This window comes from Musca autumnalis, unplaced genomic scaffold (genome assembly GCF_047663935.1).
Source record: "Musca autumnalis isolate F117 unplaced genomic scaffold, ASM4766393v1 scaffold_3, whole genome shotgun sequence".
NCBI lineage: Eukaryota > Metazoa > Arthropoda > Insecta > Diptera > Muscidae > Musca > Musca autumnalis.
The window spans coordinates 84135871-84158063 of record NW_027411866.1 but is presented as its reverse complement, the minus strand read 5'-3'; positions in this window follow the sequence as shown (position 1 = coordinate 84158063).

The window sequence follows — 22193 nt, the reverse complement described above, 5'->3', positions numbered from 1 at the left end:
TTTTGTATGTGGAGTTTGTAGGTCTGAGAATAGGTTTTTAACTACTTTTTATAGTGGTCAGTGGAGTGACCAGAGTACCTCCCCCACAAACTTTTTTAAGAAATCGTGAAATTAAAGTTATTTTTGAACGTTTTGTTTAAAAAACGTTTGCAATAATATGATTTTTACTGTCTTGATCTTGAATGGTCATCTCGGAAATGGAATATCGCGATCAACCCAATTTTTCAAAAATGTATAATTGTAGATAATATCCTTAATTTTAATAAGCGTGACTAAAAAACGCTTTTAACCCGGGCTCCAATAGGTGGGAAAGCGCGATCAATCCCACATTTTAGAATACAGTACAACATTGGTCACTAAAACGACGGGCCAACAATGCGGTTCGAAAATCTAGAGGGATCAATATTTAACTGATAAATTGTAAATAGATTACAAAGGCTTACACGGAAATCTAAAACGACGGGACAGCAACGCGGATCCGGGTCAGCTAGTATTTTATAAAATATGAATATATTTATATTAATTGAAGTGTTTTAGCCACGATCTCATGATATGGACCATACCAAATAATTGGTATGCTGCGTTGGTGGTAATATAAAAAAATGGGAAAAATGTTTTGAAGTAAACAAGTTTTTTTGTGTTCTTTCTTGATTTCTGGCCAAACCACGCAAAATTCAAACCTGTGCTCAAAGAAAGAACTAAAGAATATCCCTTGGGAAACATGGTTCTAGTGCATGACTTTTCGATATATACACTACATCCCACTAAAATTGATGCTGACATTTTGAAGTTTTGATTTCAGTGTTTTTCGAATTTTTCTTATAATTAGATGGTGCAACTGGATAATATTTTCAAACTTGTTACAGGATTGTAGAACTCGCGATTCTACGTCGTTCGATGTATATCTCATGAGTGTGCTCCGTACAGCTTCCTAGTAATAGGAGTCCAAAAGCCAAAATTTGGTGCGTAAATTTTCTGAAAAAAACCTATTTTTTGGCTTTAAAATTTACAACTGTCGTACAGGTACCCCTGAACCCCGCGTGATTTTAGTTTTTTTACGTGCCGGATCTAATAAGACCTTTCGCGTTCGAATCCATCAACTAAAACGCCGGATATAGATACATTGAAAGTAGGAAATTCTGCAAAAATATATTTTGACAACTCCGCGAATTGAACCGCGATTTTCTTTGATTATTTTTACATAAATGTAATCCTTTATACGCGATTATAATATTTGCCAAAAAGGTGTGTCACAAATTACAAAGATTCGGGAGTAATATCCCTATTTATCCCAAAATAGGATGTGGTGGCACATCCGCAGTTCTTGACGAATCTGTCTAAAATCATTTATATTGACGTATTTTTAATAGGCGGCCATTGAAATCGGATGCACCTTATAATCATATGCACATCGCGCAATTTTTGACCACTTGAATGTTTTTTGAATAGTAAGATGGCACGCTTTGGCCGCTGAATAAAACATGGGAAAATCCATGCATATTGATAGACATGGACTCCCTGTATCCGAAAAGCACATGCACCTCAACTGATTTAAACGTATTCGCGAATTACACGCTTTTTAACTTTTGTGTTTTTTCTTTGATTGTGATTTCAATGTTACTCTGTACTTCTTAACTCTATTGCTTATCATTCTAAACAAATATACTTTCACGATGACAAACTATTTTCCTCGAAGAAGTTTTAGAAAATTACTTAAGGTTTTGTATGGAAATTTAGCGAAATGGTAGAATAACTCCTAAAAATGTTTCTTCAATTTTTCGTATTAAACCAAAAAATATATTTTTGAAATAATATTTCCACAATAAGTTTTTGTCTTTTGTTGTTGCTGTAATATGCATCTAATGAACCCAATCTTTATAATTTTGGTCTCACATATTTCTATGCGTTGTCTAGATGCTGTAGAAATTTTAAATTTATTTTTTTGAGATTTATATGAACTCTGAGTTAGAATAAATTAAATTTACTCTAAGATTTTTTCATTATTTTTTGGATTTTCCGCGAAAATAAAAACAAATTTAGAAATATTTTAACATCAGCGGATGGATATAACATTCTGTAAACGATTTATACATATATTTTCTTATTAAAACCCAAAGGGAATTTTTAAATATTTTTTCTTTATAAGGAAATAAAACCCAATATAACTTTTGGGTGCAGCATCCAATTTTGTGAACGCGAACATATTTGAAACCACAATTTTTTTCTTAACCTAAGTCCCAAAAAACGCGGATGTGCTCGCAAAAAAAATTTTAATTTTTTTTGTCAATGGTATTGAAAATGCAATTTGAAATTTACCATATACACTTTCATACGGGCAAAATGTGTCTCATCGAAATAATGGTTTTAGACCCCAAGTATGTTTGGAGCAAATGTGTTTCAGACAATTTGGAGTCGATTGAGCAATGTCCGTCCGTCTGTCTGTCTGGCTGGAGCGCACGATAACTCTCGAACGGATAAACCGATTCAGTTCAAATTTTGGCTTTCGTAATATTTTACTCAAACTTAGTTTAAGTTCGAAGATGGGCTATATCGGTCCACTCCTTCCGGCACCTCCCCCACAAAAGTTCGAAAATGTTCGGAAAATTTGTGCGCACGATAACTCTTGAAGGGAGTAACCGATTTGGTCCATACTTTGCCTATCGTGAAACGTGTACCAGACTTAAATAAGGTTTAAATATGGACTCAATCGGTCCACTCCTTCGGGTACCTCCCACACAACATTTTGGAAAAGTTCAGTTTAGGTCCACCTCTCGAATCGCTTTGATTTTTGTTTTAGCAACTTGTATTCACTGCCTCCCATACGACGGTACAAGTTTCATTAGGGGCAAGTCCATACTTCCTGAGAAAATAGCATGAAAGTTGCAAAAAAAAAAATTGAAAAAATCCAAAAGAATTTAAAAGTTTGCGCTCAGAAAGTTGTTTCCAACAGAAATTCCGGATTATAAATCCAGGTTTTTGTTACTAGGACTTCAAAGTTTGGAATCCCGTCGAAAGTTGCAATCTGCTTGCTTCGTCTATGATTTAGTAAATAATTTTATTGATTGTCCAGATTTGCTGACTTTAGTGCCCTTATTTGTACCACCAAGAAGCTTACGTGTAGTGAACTTGTTTTATATCCCTTTCCATCGAACTAATTATGCCCTAAATGGGCCAATAACTCGCACCCTTTTGCACTTGAATGCAGCAAACAAAGCTCTTCAAAGAGAATCTAAGCCTGGTATTGACTTTAGTACATCAAAAGATGTGTTTAAATCGTTATTGTACTATGTTTATCCAAATTTGTAATTTTAATATTTACTATATTTGAATTGTTATCTTAGTCTGTAAGGATTTTTTTGAATTCCATTGACTAATAAAGAAATAATAATAATAAAAAACCCCTATGACACTGTGTGAGGTAGTTGGAGCGCAAGATAACTTTAGAACGGATCTGCCGAATCGGTCCAACATTTGACCTTAGTATTATTTTGTCCAAGCATAGTTCAAGTTCGAAGATAAGCCATATCGGTCCACTCCTTCAGGTACCTCCCCCACAAAAGTTCAAAAACGTTCGAAAAAGTTGTTTGCACGATAACCCTTGAAGGGTGTGGCCGATTTAGTCCATACTTTGCACATCCTAATATTTCTACCAGATATAGATCAGGTTTGAATATGGACTATATTTGTCCACTCCTTCGGGTACCTCCCACACAAAATTTCGGATAAGTTCACTTTAAGACCTGCTCTCGGATCACTTTGACACTTCGATTGTTTACGTTCATTTGAGGCGTGTACAACCTTGAACTAATATAAGAAATTACTCTATCCGATGTTTATATGGTGCGGTGGTGCAGTGGTTAGCATGTTTGCTTTGCGTTCTTAACGTCATGGGTTTGATTCCCAGGCCAGGCAATATCACATTTTTAAAATTACAACATTAATGTAGACGACAATTTCAACTAAGAATAGTTCTTTAAAACCTTGGGTACTTTGGAAAAATAATTCGAATAATAAAAAAAGAAAAAAAGAAAAACAAAATAAATAAATTTTTTTTCGTCACAACCAATTTTATCGCTAAAGTACTTCTAGGAAGTCCCGAAAGCGGCATTTACAAGTAATGTCGTGGACGTGGTTCATTTCTTCCCGAACGGTGTGTCTACTTCAATTAGAATGCGAGATCGCGGATGTGCATTTCTATCGCCTGGGAGTGACTGCTTCGGGTAATGGGCGATAAAAAATGCTTGCTGGGAAAGACTCAATGTTATCGTGGGGTTGTGTTGTGGTTTGTTGATACATTGTCAATGTGATGGTGAGACGATGAGACCGATGAAAATGTAGGGAATAAAAGCCTTACCGACATCATAACGAAATCGGAACAATGCCCATGCACACAACTCTTTATTATAAACCAGCATTCCGCAGCTGCGAGAGCCCTGTTGTTACTCTCTTTGACCAAAATCTTCTCCACCCATAAAAAATATGTTCTAACATAAAAAATATGTTGGTACCCAAACATATTAAATTGAGATATGTTACAAAATGTTGCAAACATATATTTGTTTGGACACAAACAAATTATGTTTGGATCCAAACATATATTTGTTTGCAATCTGTCCCAAACAAATATTTGTTTGGATCCAAACATATTTCTAACATATATTTTTCTGTGTGTATCACTGCGAAATGCATGTTTTTGAAGTTAAAATCACAGCATCACAGAGTTCTTAAGTCGAGTTCCATATTAGAGCAATATCATGAAGTTGATGTAGTGGGGAACTCGAACTAAGAATTCCTAAAAGTTTAAATGAAACCACTCTAGTATGACCTTCGACATAAATGGCAGGGTTAAAAAATCCACGTCCTTGAAAAACACAAGGAAAAAAGTGTTGTCACGGCGTGTTAGTGTTCAGAGCCAAACTCATAACTTTCGAAGACTACGCTAAGCGTTTGTCATGAAAACCATACAATTACTGAAGAAAACATTCAGAATTGTAAAAAACAAATTGCATTTGAAAGAGTAAAAGTTAGATGATAGCGAAGCCGTCCCATATCCGATATGTCTGAGGAGCCTTCTTTACCAATAGGCGAAACATGTCATGTTGTGGGTTCGAGTCGTCGGCTTTCACTTTTCAGATGCATTATTGATCATAAAGCGCGATTTCCAACGAGAAATTAATTTAAAAAAAAATCTCTTTGTTTTCATATTTATCAGTTTATCACTGTTTCATGATGTTTCCACTTTGAAAATATAAACTGGTTATTTCATCTCAAATTTGTTTTGTCAGCAAAAAAAGCAATAACATCAATAATTCGCTGGGATGAATAATCAAAATTGAATTAAAAAAATGTGCAACTAAATCGTCCTCATCACGACATCACGATTCCAATGATTCTGTCAGTGGTTTTAGAGGATGATGCTTATGCTGATGATGACTTGGTCCATTTATTTAAACATTATAAAGTCAAATCGATTCGAATCAAATCAAATCAATATAATGACTGGCAACATAGTCAAATTAAATGATTTGACAATGGCAAAAGGTAAGTAAGAAAAGATAGGTGAGGAATCTACATTAGGCAGGGGCGATTTGAAAACCTTCATGGGCCCTTCGCGTTCCTTATTCCTGGGATTGAACTGAGGAAAAAAGTCCACTGGACCATATATCTACCGTGAAAATCGAGCCTCCCGATTTTGACTTTAAGTTTTTTATTGACGTTTTTTGGATATTTTCGCATATAACAGCCAAACCATTGAGATTTTCGATCCAACACAAAGACAAACATTGTAGCCAAGACAGTAATTGAAAACTTTCTAATACATCGCAAAAACATTGGAACGCTTCTTCAGTCAGTTTTGGCCTTAAGAATGTGCAAACTTTTCGGAAAATGTCGATAAATGACATTGTGCTATAAAATTTGACCCGGAAAATATTCAAGTGTTCTGATGCAAAATTATATCGTGTTGGGATCCATGGACAACGACAATGCCTTTATGAGAAATTCAGTTATAGTTTTTTTGAGGGGGTTTTCAGACTTAAACCACTATAACTTAGCCATTTGTTAACCGATTTAAACAAATAATAAATTGTTCTAAAGATATTATTCATCCCTATATAAGGAAGAAGGATCACTAGAAATCCGTTGTGAAAAAAAGAAGATATGTCCGTTTACATTTGAAAATGTAAGAAACCCAGATTTTCACTACTTTTACCGTTATAAAAAAATAAAACGAAGTGACCCAAACGAACTAAAGGCATTGTCGTTGTCCATGGATCCCAACACGATATAATTTTGCATCAGAACACTTGAATATTTTCCGGGTCAAATTTTATAGCACAATGTCATTTATCGACATTTTCCGAAAAGTTTGCACATTCTTTAGGCCAAAACTGCCTGAAGGAGCGTTCCAATGTTTTTGCGATGTATTAGAAAGTTTTCAATTACTGTCTTTGCTACAATGTTTGTCTTTGTGTTGGATCGAAAATCTCAATGGTTTGGCTGTTATATGCGAAAATATCCAAAAAACGTCAATAAAAAACTTAAAGTCAAAATCGGGAGGCTCGATTTTCACGGTAGATATATGGTCCAGTGGACTTTTTTGCTCAGTTCAATCCCAGGAATCAGAAACGCGAAGAGCTCATTAAGGTTTTTTTCCTTCCACACAAATCGCCCCACCCTAATCTACATACACATACATATAAAATGTTACGATCTCCCAGTCAGCATTTTTTGAAAATTTTAATCAAATTCGAGTCTTTTTTGATCCGACTGCACGATTAAAAAGCTAGAATATGAGCTCATTTTCTGATCATAAATGACTCCTTTGTCGGTAGGAAAACATAACCTCAGGCGACTCTTCTAAACAAATCACAAATGAGTCTTTTTCGAGTCGTATTTCAATCATTTATTGGTGTTTTGTTGATTAATTTCGGACCCTTTTCCGAGTCTTTTTAGAGTCATGTTTATAATCATTTATGAGTCTTTAGGGAGTCATTTATGAGTCTTTTTGTTAGACGAAATAAATATAAAAAAAAATTCTTTTTATTCTTCTTTGTTTCTTTCCTTTGTTTTATAGTCTTTTCTGCTTTGTTATGTCTTTTAATTATCCTTTATGTTGCTTGGTGGTTAGTATACTGCTTCTTCATTTCACTTGGCAAAACCTGTTGTGTTGTGTTTGTCTGTACCTTTAATATTATACGTTACATTTATATCAAAATTTTGTAGAAAGTGTATATGAGAATTTTATTTTTTTATTTACAACCAAATAAAAATAAAACAAAGCAATCAGTTTTTAATCACCTAACTGTTCAAAATATGATCAGAGTATACATAATTATGATCACTTTTCAAACACCTGTATGACCCTTTTTTGATTAAGCATTTTTCAATCTTCCAGATGATCAAAATGTGACAATAAATAACAAAAAATTGTCACATTTTAAACACCTCAATGATTTATTTGTGATTGCTGCACATTTGTTGTTGTATTTTAAATTGAACTCTTTTTAATCATTACAGGGAGTCACTTTCGAGTCCCTTTCTGATCACACAAGCGACTTAATCAATTTTTGATCACCAAAAGGACTCTAAAAAGACTCCTCAATGTGATTTTTGAAAAAACAGTCTTCTAAATGCTATCTGGGCTATTAAAAATAACAAACTCGTTTCCAATCGAAGTGGTATACAATGCAATGTTGGGCTCGCTCAATCTCCATCAGAAATATACAAAATACACAATGCCTGTATCGCATGATCCTCCACACATTAAGGACAATGATGACAATGTTCTAAAAACCGATGAAGAACCAAAGGGCAGTGTCATAAATTCTTTAAAGATGCAAATTCACCACTGTTGAATAAAAGATCCTTGAGTAATTTCAAAGCAGCTGGGAATGAATATTTATTTATTGCAAATTAGAATTTGCTATAAATAATTACGCTGTAAACTATCAAAATGAAACGACCACAGCTTGGCAGTTGGACCGGTGAATTAGATCATAGCAAAACAAAGAATTTAACTTTTGAGAATAGTGAACAACCTATTGCAACGTTAAGGGAAACGGAGGTATAGCATTTATTTCCAAAGCGATAGATGCCAGTCATTACAAAATTCACCGGCAGGCTTGCAACTCATCTTTTGTATATTTTTCCAGTGTATTATAAAACAAGACAACGATGAAACTGAATCAGCAATGTAAATATTTTAAACTGAAAATAATGACCAGTTCCAGTGGTTGATAAAGATGTTCCTGTGGACCGGTATTGTTAGCAATTGTAATTTCAATAACAGGGATCTTGAATCGTGAACGAGATACGCGTTTTGTTGTGGGCAGAAGCTTGTTGTATTTTGTACTTATTTATGGAATTTTAATGACCAACAGCCATTAGATTCAGTTTTAAGCGGGCTGTCAATCCAGCTCTTTTGCCGACATGTGTTTCTACTGCGATGCATAAGGTTCAAGATACACGGAGAGAATGCAGTTAGTGATTGAAGTGGAAAAAGTAAAAGGTAACAATTTCACAGGTGTTGTTGTAACATGATCGTTTCCAGCTTAATATAGCTCACCAGGTCTATGAATGTGACTCTTTCGAGGGGTTATAACCACATAGCTACTCGGGTTATTTGAGTAGGTTTGACAGGGCAGTTAAAAAGGTGCAGCGTGTCGTGCGAGCCTATACTGCATGCTGGGCAGATCTTTAGCACGGTGTCATCAAACCTTGCCATTTAGTAATCCAGAACTTAATTGAGAGAAAACTATTCTGGTTTGTCGTAGCAGCCGGCGTTCTTCGGCTGCATTCTTTCAAGTTTAAATATCTTTCCATCGCGTTGCACTTACATTCGTGAACCAAACCGGCCCCGCATAACTTACCACGTTATATCGCGTTATATGTGGTTAACAAGGGTTTTTATCTGCACCCCAAGTGCTGCCGGGGGCAGTATGTGGTTGGAATTTTGCAAATCTCTTCTCACCTGTGCCGTCCATGTGGTGAACAGAGTGGCCGTAGATTTAGTGGCAGATATTTGCATATTTCTAATGTATACACATTTAAAATTTAGATGTGGGATAGTCTGCTCAATGTGCTCAAACAGCGTGGAGTGCTTGATAGTATCAAAGTGTTTTGATTTGTCGAAAGCCACCAACACTGTCCTATCGCAGGGCTTGTTCTGGCTGAGTCCTCGACTAATATGTATGTATGGAAATGGAATGCAGTGCTGTTGTCGTGCTGTGCTGCTTACGAGCTTACGATACCCATGCTGATGATCGGCAATTGGATAGCTATTTCTGACGCTGGGGAGAAGTAAAGCCTAATGTGTCTTTGCTAAGGGCGACAAAAGCCAAATCAGTCTGAACGATTTACCTTTGCTAGCATCCTTGTCTGGCTTCATTTGCCGGACCACCCTGCCCATTTTCTAGACTTATCATACTCTTCTCCCGATTAATTTAGCTGTTTCAGCATTACCATGAAGATTTCACCAGGGCGTAATACTTTGGATGATTTAGCGTCCTGGTGGCATTCGCAACATCATCCATTATAAACTGTGGTGGTTCCTCATTGATCAGAAGGATATCTAATGCGACGCAGTACTCATAGTCTGCAGTAGCCAATGCCACTGTCAACCCATTTTGAAGTTAGAAATCTCACTCTGCAGTGATCTGTTACAAGTCCCACCGCGATTTTCATTCCTAACATATCAAGTAAGAGGAGGGAGGTCGTTCTACGACGAGAGACCACAGGCCAGATTGCTTTGGATATCCTGCAACCAGGTTACAAGAGCCATCTTTGATGTGCCCTCTCGTTGAAGATCTCACGAAGTTTGGCTATGTAGTAGCACATTGGTGGGCGGACAGTTTCATAAGGTGGAAGGTCTATAGACTTAGAGCCACCTCGAACTAGTTCATCTGACACTTCGTTTCCTATTATGTTACTATGGCCCGGAGCCCAACATAGTTTTACGATATCGCGTATGTCATGTAAAGCCTTCCTGCAATTATGGTTAGCTCGAGAGTTAATGGTTCATGACTAGAGAGCCTTAAGGCCTCCTAACTGTTGACATATGTAGTCACCGGTACTACAAGACTACCTTCAAGCCTCACCAGTTATGCTGATTTCCTGATAGCAAGAATCTCCGCCTGAAAAACGCTGCAGCTATCGTTAAGCTTGTATGCGTTTTACATTAGTGGGTTCTCTCAGTAGTGCCTTCTTCCATCTTTGAACCGTCTGTGTATATTGCCAGACCGTTCAGATGAGATGCGTCCCTACTTGGAAAGATATCGGATAAGAAGTCAAACTTGAACGAATTTGGCATATAATCGCTTACGCAACACCTGTCATTTAAGGTCTCGTCACATAAGAGGATTTCTGGCTTAATTCATTAAGTTGCATGTTCTTCCGGCTTTAAGTCAAAAGTCAAAGCATACGAAAATCGTGTTTCAACACACATTCAGACGCGTAGAGTTGCTGCATATCTACCATATCCTGCATATCTACCATGCTGCATATCCATGCATATCCAGAATTGTGCCGAGGTATTTTGCTTCCGTAGAAAGTTCCAAGGCCACTCGCTTAGCCTCAATAAATATATTCTTTCTCATGATGGAATCTCTCAAATAAAACGCTTGCAGTTAAATTATAAATGGTGGCAAAATTAAACGGCAAGCGTTTTATTTGAGAGATTCCATCATAAGAAGGAATATATTTATTGAGGCTAAGCGACAAATTATTTCCTAGTTTTAAGTGCATTTCTAAATAAAACATTGATACTTATTTTTTTAAATTATATTTTATTCTCGATGTGGCCGACCACCTCATGTGTTCTAATTTCCATATCCAGTAGCCTTTCTATCATTGTTAATAGAAGCGAAGAAAGACTAATTGGTCTATAGTCCTTGAGTAATGTGTGACTTGGCTTCCCCGCTTTGGGGATATAGGTCACCTTTACTTCCTACCACAGACCAGGTACATATATGCGATAAACGAAGACAGGCCTTAAAAATTTCCATCAGGATTGATAGTGTTGCCTCTGCCACATTCTGAAGCATTGCCGGTATAATACCATCTGGTCCCGCTGACTTATAAGGCTGAAAGCAATGAAGTCTTGAGCGGCTAGTTAGTCTGCCTATCAGATGCTCATCCTCGATAGTTCAAACTCGACTGTGACTTACTGTAGGCAGGACACTATCGAGAACCGCGCAACCGGGAAAATGAACCCCTGATGGCAGATGCAGAGTCACCAGTCCGGAGTTAGTACAAGATCCATCGTTCCGCTTCATTGACTCCTTCTATAGATTTACTAAAACTAAACCAGGAATTCCGCTTAGCTTTCCTGATTTCACTCTTGTAATTATTGAAATTAACCTTGATGGCATCCCAATCCGTATTGAGTTTCGACTTACTGGCTTTACTATAGGATTTTCTTGTTAATCTACGCAGATTGGGTAATTGTTTACCCCACCATACCGGCTGAGATTTCTTTCCCGGATAGGTGATTGGACAGAAGTCCAATCCAGAGAATCCACAGCTATCTCGACTTTTTCGAGTGTGTGGAAACTATTGCTTCCACACAGTTTTAGAGCCGTTAGAGATCCGAATTTACCCCAGTCGGTTCTCCTGGGATTTCTATGGGGGCTTTATGTTACTCCGAGTATAGAGATCTGGAATAGTATCAATTTGTGATCCGAGAACGAGCATTTTACGATAGCTTCGACATCCCTATATCGGAGTCGCCCATATTGGTTAGGGTTATGCAATTTTATATTGTGTGTTGACAGGCGTTCAAAAGCTCAATTCGAAAATTGTAAATATTGGTCCATGTTTTGGAAATATCTACGATGACGCCCCATATGAGCTCTTTTGGAGGGAAAGTAGAAAGAGGAAGAACTTAGTACTTCTGTAAACGCAAGGAAACTAAGTGTTCCCATTCAACTCAATACAGTTCGTGGTGGAGGGTATAAAAAGTTTGACCCGGCCGAACTTAACGCCTTTCTTACTTGTTTAAAATAAAATTGAAAACGCACTCACCCCTGGCGTGGCGTTTGTATCACTGCTTCTTCAATGGTGGGCATTAGCATCGCATCCGAAAATGACCCAGCCTATGCTCCCTAGTTCATCCACTAGATCCTGCGTGACTTTGCCTGGCGGTTCGGGGTCCTCATAAAGCATGTAGATCGAAGACAGTATCAAGGGTATACTCCGACATTCTTCCATCCGTACTGTGATGAATTCACCACTACTGTCCCTAAGGTTCCTGGACTAGGCAGGTGTCGATATATAGGGTCGAGAGGGGTTTTAGTAGTTCAGCAGCAGCAGCCTTGCAATGATGCAGATTTATCTACACAAAGGAGTAAGTCTCCTACCCATCGCCGCTAAAGTGTTGTCGAGTGTATTGTGCGAATGTCTAAAATCTTAGTTCGATTTTTGGAACAAAATGTTCTGTTTAGTAAAAAACCATCTAAGTATTACAAATTTTTCAGTTAAAGCCACCTTCCAATGCCCTTTCCACATTAGGGTTTAATTACCAAGATTACAATATTGAACATGGGACAAGATACAAGATAACACATTTTTTTGCAAAATGCCAGGCTCATTTCCGAGCGTTTAGGATTCTTATAAGGGATACTGCAATATGATTTCCCATATCATTAAGTTCAAACTTAAACCGGGTTGTACTTTTTGAAGAAGATTTCACTCACTAAACTATTATTTGCCCCCCAAGAGATTTTTCTCTCTGTATTATTGTACTTTCCTAAGGTGGACAGGCCGGTTACTTACTATGTCGTATATTATCTGCCTACTAGTTATTACATACACATCCAATATTCACTTACATACTTATAAGGAAAGATCAGCATTTCTGCAAAAGCCAAGTCAATGTGCAACAACGTGTCTTTATTATCATAGCCATGCCAAAAATGTTGGGGTCTTGAACCCATAAAAGGGCATGAATTGCATTTTTCTTTTTCTTCCTTTTAGTGTTTGTTTATTTGTTGTTGTTTTTGTTTTATTCAGGCCACTACATTGTTTTGATAATTTTGTGTTTGCTCTTCTGGTGGGGTGTTGTTGTTCCAATGCACTGATGGAGTTGTCCATGTCCAAGTATACCCATAAAATGCTGTTGTATGTATGGTTGAGACATTTTTGTTCAATGTTTTTGTTTTTGTTCGTTTTCCGACGTTTGGAGTGCTTGTTTTGTTGAAATTTTATTTTATAAACAATGTATGCCATGAATTAAGTTTGAAAATGGTTCAATTAATTAGGAATCACTTGAAGAGGGGCCTTTTTAGTGTAAGTGAATTTTAATTGGAATTGATTATTTGATGTAGTGGATCGATCTTAAAACGGTAGATTCTAACACACTTTTCGGTCTAATTACCCTGAAGAATCCCTTTGCATATTACAAGTTGCACAGGTTCACTAAACTAGGGTTTATACAAGACAAGTTTGTACCACTTTATGAAATTTAAAAATAATAAATGAGTTATTGTTGTGCTACTTATGCGACCTGATAAATAGATCTTGGTTTTATTATTAAAGAAACAGAAAAATAATATCGCAAAATAAGAAATTTATATTTCCGTTCACGATTTCAAAATTTGTTCCCCCAATTTTCAAGACGTTTACATCTAATAAACATTTTTAATTTTTGTGGCAATTAATACGTGTGCTCTTACATAGATCGTGACTTTTGTAAATGCAAGGCAAGGGGATCGTGAGCAAAAAACTAAAATTGCAGGCCTCTTATTTCCATGGCCTTGTCAACCTTATTCCGCTTCGGTCAAGTTTTTGCTTTATTATTTTTGTTGCAGATAACATTTGTGAGTGAAGTTAAATTATTGCCATGATCGTGTAAACAATAGAACTTTGAACCTGAACTTTTGAGTTGAATTTGCCATAAAACGTGAATACTTGAAAATGAAATTCAATAAATAGTCCGGTCAAAATAGACATTGAAATAGCAAAAATTCCCACAAAGCTGAATTTTGGTGGAGAGCTAGAGTTTGCCATTAGAAGCAACGTCCTAAAAGTCCCCATCGATCTCATGTGTGCAAAAAAAAGTATTCGGGGTCAAAGGTCAAGTTTTAAGGGTTTTTTGGTTTTCGGATTTATTTTTTGATAACGGTTGATCTAATCAAAAAGTGACTAAAGTAAATATTGTAGACAGAAAAATTATCTACAAGTTTGACCTTTATAATTTTTTTCCTAGAAGGAAGCATTCTTGAGATATAGCTCTTCTAAAAAACACATGATTTTTATGCACTTATAAGGGAAATATGCACATATTCAGACGAACCGGCTAAAATAAGCGAAGTAATCGGGTCTGTCCCCCAAAAATATATATATTTTCTTGAAGAGCGAGATTATAGCTATCTTCTAAAAAAATTCCAACAAAATCGGAGCTTGTTTAGTAGAGTTATTCAATGTTGGAGTCATTTTATGCAAAAAATAGCCCATTTAACCCACATGTGTAATCGAAAGCCCAAAGGGAACGACCCCAACGAAAACTCTCCGATTTTTTTCAATTTTTGTCCGAAGGTAGGGTTTGTTGCGCTGATTACGAAAATGTATAATTTTCAACGGTTGCGGATCCGGTTCGCCGGTTATTCGACCCGAAAGGCCAAATTTAAAAACCGGGTTAGACCCGGATATACTGAACCGATTTCTGCGAAGTGGATATCGTCTGAAAGCTTACTGAAGTATCTACCACATAGTGTCGTTACTTTAACCGGTCCGCCTCATAATGTACTTACGCGGCTAATTTTTTATTTGACCTTTAGATCGCGATATCTCGAAAATGGTAAGTCTTTTTTAAGAATCATAAAGACCATTCTTGTAGACAATTATTGAATCTACAACTTTTACTTTAGCCGGATTTTGCTAAGTCTTACCGTTTTTGAGAAAAATTAAAAAAACTGAATAATGCCTCCAAAAATGACCTTTGACCCCGAATAACTTGTTTTGCACACATGGGATCGATGGGGACTTTTAGGACGTTGCTTCTAATGGCTAACCCTAGCTCTCCACCAAAATTCAGGTTTGTGGGAATTTTTGCTATTTCCCCCTTATACGCATGTCTATTTTGACCGGACTAAAACAAAAACAAACAATTTGAATGTAATCAACATTTTTCAGGAATATTTTCAAGGGTTTTATGTCATTTATTAATTGAATTAATAAAACGTCTAAACGAAGAGAGAGTAGTAAAGAAAGTCAGCCTCTGTCATGCCTACAGTTTAAATCCTCTGGATTTCGTAAATGTAAACATGCGTTTTTAGAAGAGTTTTGTTTTAACGAAGTTTTAAAATCACTATTGAAGCGGTACAGACGTTTTAGCGGCTGACCAATCCGACAAACAATAACTTCTTAGGCAAGAAGCATTGGAGGAAGAATGTGGTAAGGGACAATCACCCAGCAACAGGACGGATGATTCGGTAATATCGCTGACCTTTGAAAATCAATTCCACGGTGACGAGTTCTTCTATATCAGTGGCTGCCACCTCAGTATATACATAATACGAGTACCCAACTAGCATTTGGAAGACTGTTTTTTCAAAAATCCTCCTTTTGTCCTTTTGGTGATCAAAAACTGATTGAGTCGCTTGTATGATCAGAAAGGGACTCGAAAGTGACTCCCCGTAACGATTTAAAAGAGTTCAATTTAAAATACAACAACAAATGTCTAGCAATCACAAATAAATCATTGATGTGTTTAAAATGTGACCATTTTTTTATTTATTGTCAGATATTAATCATCTGGAAGATTGAAAAATGCTTAATCAAGAAAGGGTCATGCAGGTATTTGAAAAGTGATTATAATTATGTATCATCTGATCATATTTTGAACAGTTAGGTGATTAAAAACTGATTGTTTTGTTTTATTTTTGTTTGGTTGTAAATAATTCTCATATACACTTTCCACAAAACTTTGATATAAATGTAACGTATAATATTAAAGCTATAGACAAACACAACACATGTTCAGGTTTTGCCAAGTGAAATGAAGAAGCAGTATACTAACCACCGCGCAACTTAAAGGATAATTAAAAGACATAACAAAGCAGAAAAGACAACAAAACAAAGGAAAGAAACAAAAAAAATAAAAAGAAATTTCTTTTAATTTATTTCGTCTAATAAAATGACTCATAAATGACTCCCTAAAGACTCATAAATGATTATAAACATGACTCAAAAAGACTCGAAAAAGAGCCCCACATTAATCAACAAATCACCAATAAATGATTGAAATACGACTCGAAAAAGACTTAATATTTCAATAGAAAATGGTCAAAAATGACTCGAAACTAATGCAGAGGAAGACTCATTTGTGATTTGTTTTGAAGAGTCGCCTGAGGTTACGTTTTCCTCCCGACAAAGGAGTCATTTATGATCAGAAAATGAGCTCATGTTCCAGTTTTTTTATCGTGCAGTCGGATCAAAAAAGACTCGAATTTGATTAAAATTTTCAAAAAATGCTGGCTGGGTATGTATGTATGTATTTTTATCCGTGCCGGGACGGAGGAAACCCCAGGACCATTTTGTATGGGCTCGGTTTGTCACATCCGCTTCCACCACACTCAAACGTCGGTGAGATACAATAAACGCCGGACTATGTTGCTGCGTGAACACAGCCCCCAGTCATCGTCATCAGAATATGCGACTCTCCCGCAGTCCATCGTTGTGGTTCCAATCCCTGAAAATGCATTCAGTTTGCAATTTAATTTCAATGGACTCCAAGCTAAGATCGAGGAAATAGTGGATTTAATGTGTCGGAAGAATATCATGCGATGGTTACAACGAACTGAGGAAGGATGACACCAGAAGTAGAGGTGGGGAATTAGCTTTCCCATTTCACCAGTCTGTTCAACACAGACCTATCTCGATTGAGCCTGGCTCTAATGACCCGTACATGGGGGTAGCAGTCAGGTGTGGAACTAACGAGGTGCAGCTACACTCAAAGTTTTAGGCCCACCATTATTAGCCAGTTTTCGGAAGGTCATAAACGTCTGATCTTGGGGACTTTAATGCTCATCATGAGTTTTGGCATTCGGTCCACCGTAATGACCAGAGTGGTATAGTCTTGGCTGAGCAGATTGATAGCGGAAAGTATCAAAGTTAGCCAGACATAACCATCGTGTCACCTGGTCTGACAAATGACGTCAACTGGAAACATGGCTCAGACCATCTCCCAATAATTGTTCCAACAGCAGTCCGCCCGATTTCATTACCTCTCAACGCCGCACATTTATCAATCACGGGAAAGCTTATTAACCGAGTTTCAGATAGTTCACTAATCACCGCTTCTGAGTTCTGCTCAACTCTTCTGATGATACAGCCGCTCGCCATATTCCTCCCGGTAAAATACCCGAAGTGAGACCAAATTTCCCAGCAGTGGCGGCGGGATTAGCAAATGAGCGTGGTGAGCTTCGTGAAGCCAAACCCAGTGACCCCAAAGTCAGGGAGTTGACACTGGAAGTTAACTGGTTAGTCGGCGAACATAAGCGGAATAGCTGCTTAAATCATCTGAAGAGTTGCAACATTGGAGCCGGAATAAGTGAATTTTGGACAACGCTTAAGTCACTCTCGAACCCTGGTAAGAAGGAAGATAGGACGTGTGTCACGTTTGGTGACGTTACGCTGACTGATCCGAAGAGGTGCGCACGTTATTTTAATCGACAGTTTGTTGAGCACCTCTGCAGTGACTTCCGTATCGTCAGTTGATTTGTGTTGTTTAAACTTCGTCAAAATATTTCAGTTGAACACTCATGCATTCTTCCTCGAAAATGCATCTAAATGCACCAGAAATAAAAATGATACATGTTTGATTTTTACCTGAGTTAAAAATGCGTATTTTGACGTTTTGAAACGCTTCGCAGTTGTTAAGTACTACGGCGTTAAGAAACATAATACTTCACACATTTGCAGTCATTTGCCAAGCAAATGACGATACGGAAGACAGCCAGGGTCAAGAGAACAGTACTACATCGCATAAGATATCTTCCTGCTAAAGTTTTCAATCTGTCTAGCAACCCACATCGTGTCCGAAATCAAAAAAATGGGCAGTGTGGTTGGTCCCTTTACTGAAGCGAGACAATATGCCAACAAAGGTGAATCGTACTGACCGATTTCGCTCGTAGCATGGACCCTTGAGGCTTTAGTCCTCCCCACCGTCAGAAATAGCTTTCTAGTTGCCGATCTTCAGCATTGGTTCCGTAAGCAGCACAGCATAACAACAGCGCTGTCCGCCATCTCCACACATATTAGTCATTAATCAACCAGAACAAGCCTTGTGACAGGACAGTGTTGGTAGCATTCGACTTATCAAAAGCCTTTGTTGATACTGTCAAGCACTCCACGCTGTTCGAGGACATAGAGCAGATTAACTTCCGGCCAAGTTTGAAACATTGAATATTCAATTATGTGTGTTGACGTCAGTCAACGTGGATTTCAGGAGCAAGAAGTCGAAGCGTTGTAGAGTGAAACAGGGGTTTCCCCAATGTGGTGTGATATCTCGTCCCTCCAGACGTCATTGAGATTGCAAAATGTGCGGATTGTACGATCTTGGCCTCAGGTACCTTCCCTGGAGTCATTTCTGAAAGGCTGAACTCCCATTTGACTAATCTTGCCACCTTTTTCCACTCGATGAATAAGTATGCAAATACATATCTGCCACTAAATCTACGGTCACTCTGTTTACCACATGGATGGCAGAGGTGAATACTGAGTTAAAGGTCATGGTCAATGGCAGCAGAATTGCGACCAACAACTACCCCAGCATGTTCATGTTGTCCGCATATGCCAAAGCTATCTGCGACATGTTGAGAGGTATGAACAAGGTCCTAAGGTCTCTAGCCGGCAGAACTTATGTCCAGACAAAGAAACCTTGTTGACCACATACATCGTTATAAGCCAGGTAGCCATCTGTAACCGACATCAAAATTTTCAAAATCCTAAATTCAACCTTTAGGCAAAACGGCAGGACATTGATGATGAGTCAATCAGTCAGTCACTCGTCACTCAACCCTTTTATTAATATAGGATACGTAAAAAATCATAGCATCTTACAGGGCATCACTTTTGATAAAAGATTTTCGTTACTCGCCATGAATGTGCATATTATGAATTGGAATTTACATCAACACCTAACACGAAAGCATTTAATAATAATGGAAAATGAAATGTAAACAGAGAGAATCGAATAGTTGTTATGTTGTATTTGAGAAAATATTCCACAGAAAAGATTCATCCATCGACCCACTCTAAGAGACTTCCTTCCATTCCATCCACATGCGACAAAGTACACATGTTGCACGAAGAAACGAACGGTACATATTAAGATAAAAAAAGAAAATATATTTTCATGTTAATGGAGCGAACCGTGAGCAATACCGAGGGGATTAATTTAAACAATGCCGAACATTGTTGTTCGACATGGAACATTGCGTTTTTCTTGTCTGTTTCTACCACCACTGATGACTGTTGCAGCCTGCCGACCGATATTGTTAGTGAAAAATAACTTGCAAAGATTTTGCTCCAAAGTGTGGAGTTGTTGTTTGTGGTGGCTGAATGGCTGGTTGGCATGTTGCAAAAGTGGTTGTTGTTGTTCGTTTTGTTGCTGCTGCTGCATTTGTTATTGCAGTATAGAAATTACTCAAGTTACGTATCCAGATTTTATGCCGGCTCGTAATGCAAGTGAAAGACACAACAGAAAAACCACAACAGATACATGTAACCATGAGGCTACGACAGGCAAATAAATATAACAACAATGTTACTGGGACCATACATATGATACTTATGGTTGTCGCTGGTGTTCTTGTTGACTTTCACAAGTTTTGTGGACCTTAAATAAAATAACATTTGGGGATGATGGTTCACATTGGCTTTAATGTAGCAAAATTCAGGTGCCTCCTTCATCTGAATTGGATAGTGTATCACCGGGTCAACTATATTTACAAACTTCTTAGAGGAAAAAGAAGTCCGCACAATATCACCCCTGACTTTTGGTTTGCTAATAAAAAGGAATTCTATCGTATGTACCTTTCAGAATATTTGTGTAAAAGGCGAAAATCAGTGGTAATATGATTTGAAATATTAAAGCAATATTTTTTATTTATTTATTTCAAATATTTATTATAATAAAAAATTACAATAAATTTATATAAAAATAGCACTAGCATCTAAGGCTATCGGCTAAATAAAGTAATATTAAAGCCTAAGGATATACTCGGGTGGTTTACAGTAGAAATCGGCGTCACAAGCTGCACTAGTTACACACCGACATAGCAAAACGTATCGAGTTGCAACGATTGCCCTGACTAGGTCATGATAAACTAAAGACTCCATGTGCAATAAAGCCTCAGAACAAATTGTTGCCTGTTGATGAAACAACAGGCAATTTTGTACACACTCGTATGTATTTATGAGTAAGTTAAGTACATATCCCAATAGAAAGTGCCTTTAAGGGGTTATTCCTAGTTGTGCACACTGCACAAAAAAACTACAAATCGTCACCTGAAATGCCCAAAGACGTAACCCTTTGAGGGTACAAAATTGCCTGTTGTTTCATCAACGCCGTAGTACTTAAAACAACTGCGAAGCGTTTCAAAACGTCAAAATACGCATTTTTAACTCAGGTAAAAATCAAACATGTATCATTTTTATTTCTGATGCATTTAGATGCATTTTCGAGGAAGAATGCATGAGTGTTCAACTGAAATATTTTGACGAAGTTTAAACAACACAAATCAACTGACGATACGGAAGTCACTGCAGAGGTGCTCAACAAACTGTCGATTAAAATAACGTGCGCATCTCTTCGGATCAGTCAGCGTAACGTCACCAAACGTGACACAAGTCCTATCTTCCTTCTTACCAGGGTTCGAGAGTGACTTAAGCGTTGTCCAAAATTCACTTATTCCGGCTCCAATGTTGCAACTCTTCAGATGATTTAAGCAGCTATTCCGCTTATGTTCGCCGACTAACCAGTTAACTTCCAGTGTCAACTCCCTGACTTTGGGGTCACTGGGTTTGGCTTCACGAAGCTCACCACGCTCATTTGCTAATCCCGCCGCCACTGCTGGGAAATTTGGTCTCACTTCGGGTATTTTACCGGGAGGAATATGGCGAGCGGCTGTATCATCAGAAGAGTTGAGCAGAACTCAGAAGCGGTGATTAGTGAACTATCTGAAACTCGGTTAATAAGCTTTCCCGTGATTGATAAATGTGCGGCGTTGAGAGGTAATGAAATCGGGCGGACTGCTGTTGGAACAATTATTGGGAGATGGTCTGAGCCATGTTTCCAGTTGACGTCATTTGTCAGACCAGGTGACACGATGGTTATGTCTGGCTAACTTTGATACTTTCCGCTATCAATCTGCTCAGCCAAGACTATACCACTCTGGTCATTACGGTGGACCGAATGCCAAAACTCATGATGAGCATTAAAGTTACACATCGACATAGCAAAACGTATCGAGTTGCAACGATTGCCCTTACTAGGTCATGATAAACTAAAGACTCCATGTGCAATAAAGCCTCAGAACAAATTGTTGCCTGTTGATGAAACAACAGGCAATTTTGTACACACTCGTATGTATTTATGAGTAAGTTAAGTACATATCCCAATAGAAAGTGCCTTTAAGGGGTTATTCCTAGTTGTGCACACTACACAAAAAAACTACAAATCGTCACCTGAAATGCCCAAAGACGTAACCCTCAAAGGGTTACGTTGAGGATTACGTCTTTGGACATTTCAGGTGACGCAATATTTATACCCTACACCACTATGTGGGGAGGGTATTATAAGTTGGTTTTGGCCAAAAAGTTTGTAACGCATCGAAATAATGGTCGTAGACCCATACTTATATATACCAAAATGAATGTCTCGACGAGGTGAGTCGATCTGGCTATGTGTGTCCGTCCGTCCGTCTGTTCCTCTGTCCATCTAAACCTTCTAATCACGCTACAGGTCGCAATTTTGATCGGATCATCACGAAATTTCGGATGTTGATGGGGGTCCCGGAGGGGAAGAAGCCTATTGATTTTGGTGATGGTCGGATAATATTTAGGGGTCGGAATGGGCAAAAAACTTATGTGGATAAAAAGACAACGTTTTCTTCCAAAGCGAATATCTCAGCTTCTGTATGGGGTACACCAAAAACAAAACCTGACAATGAAAGAAGAAGATCACCTTTCTA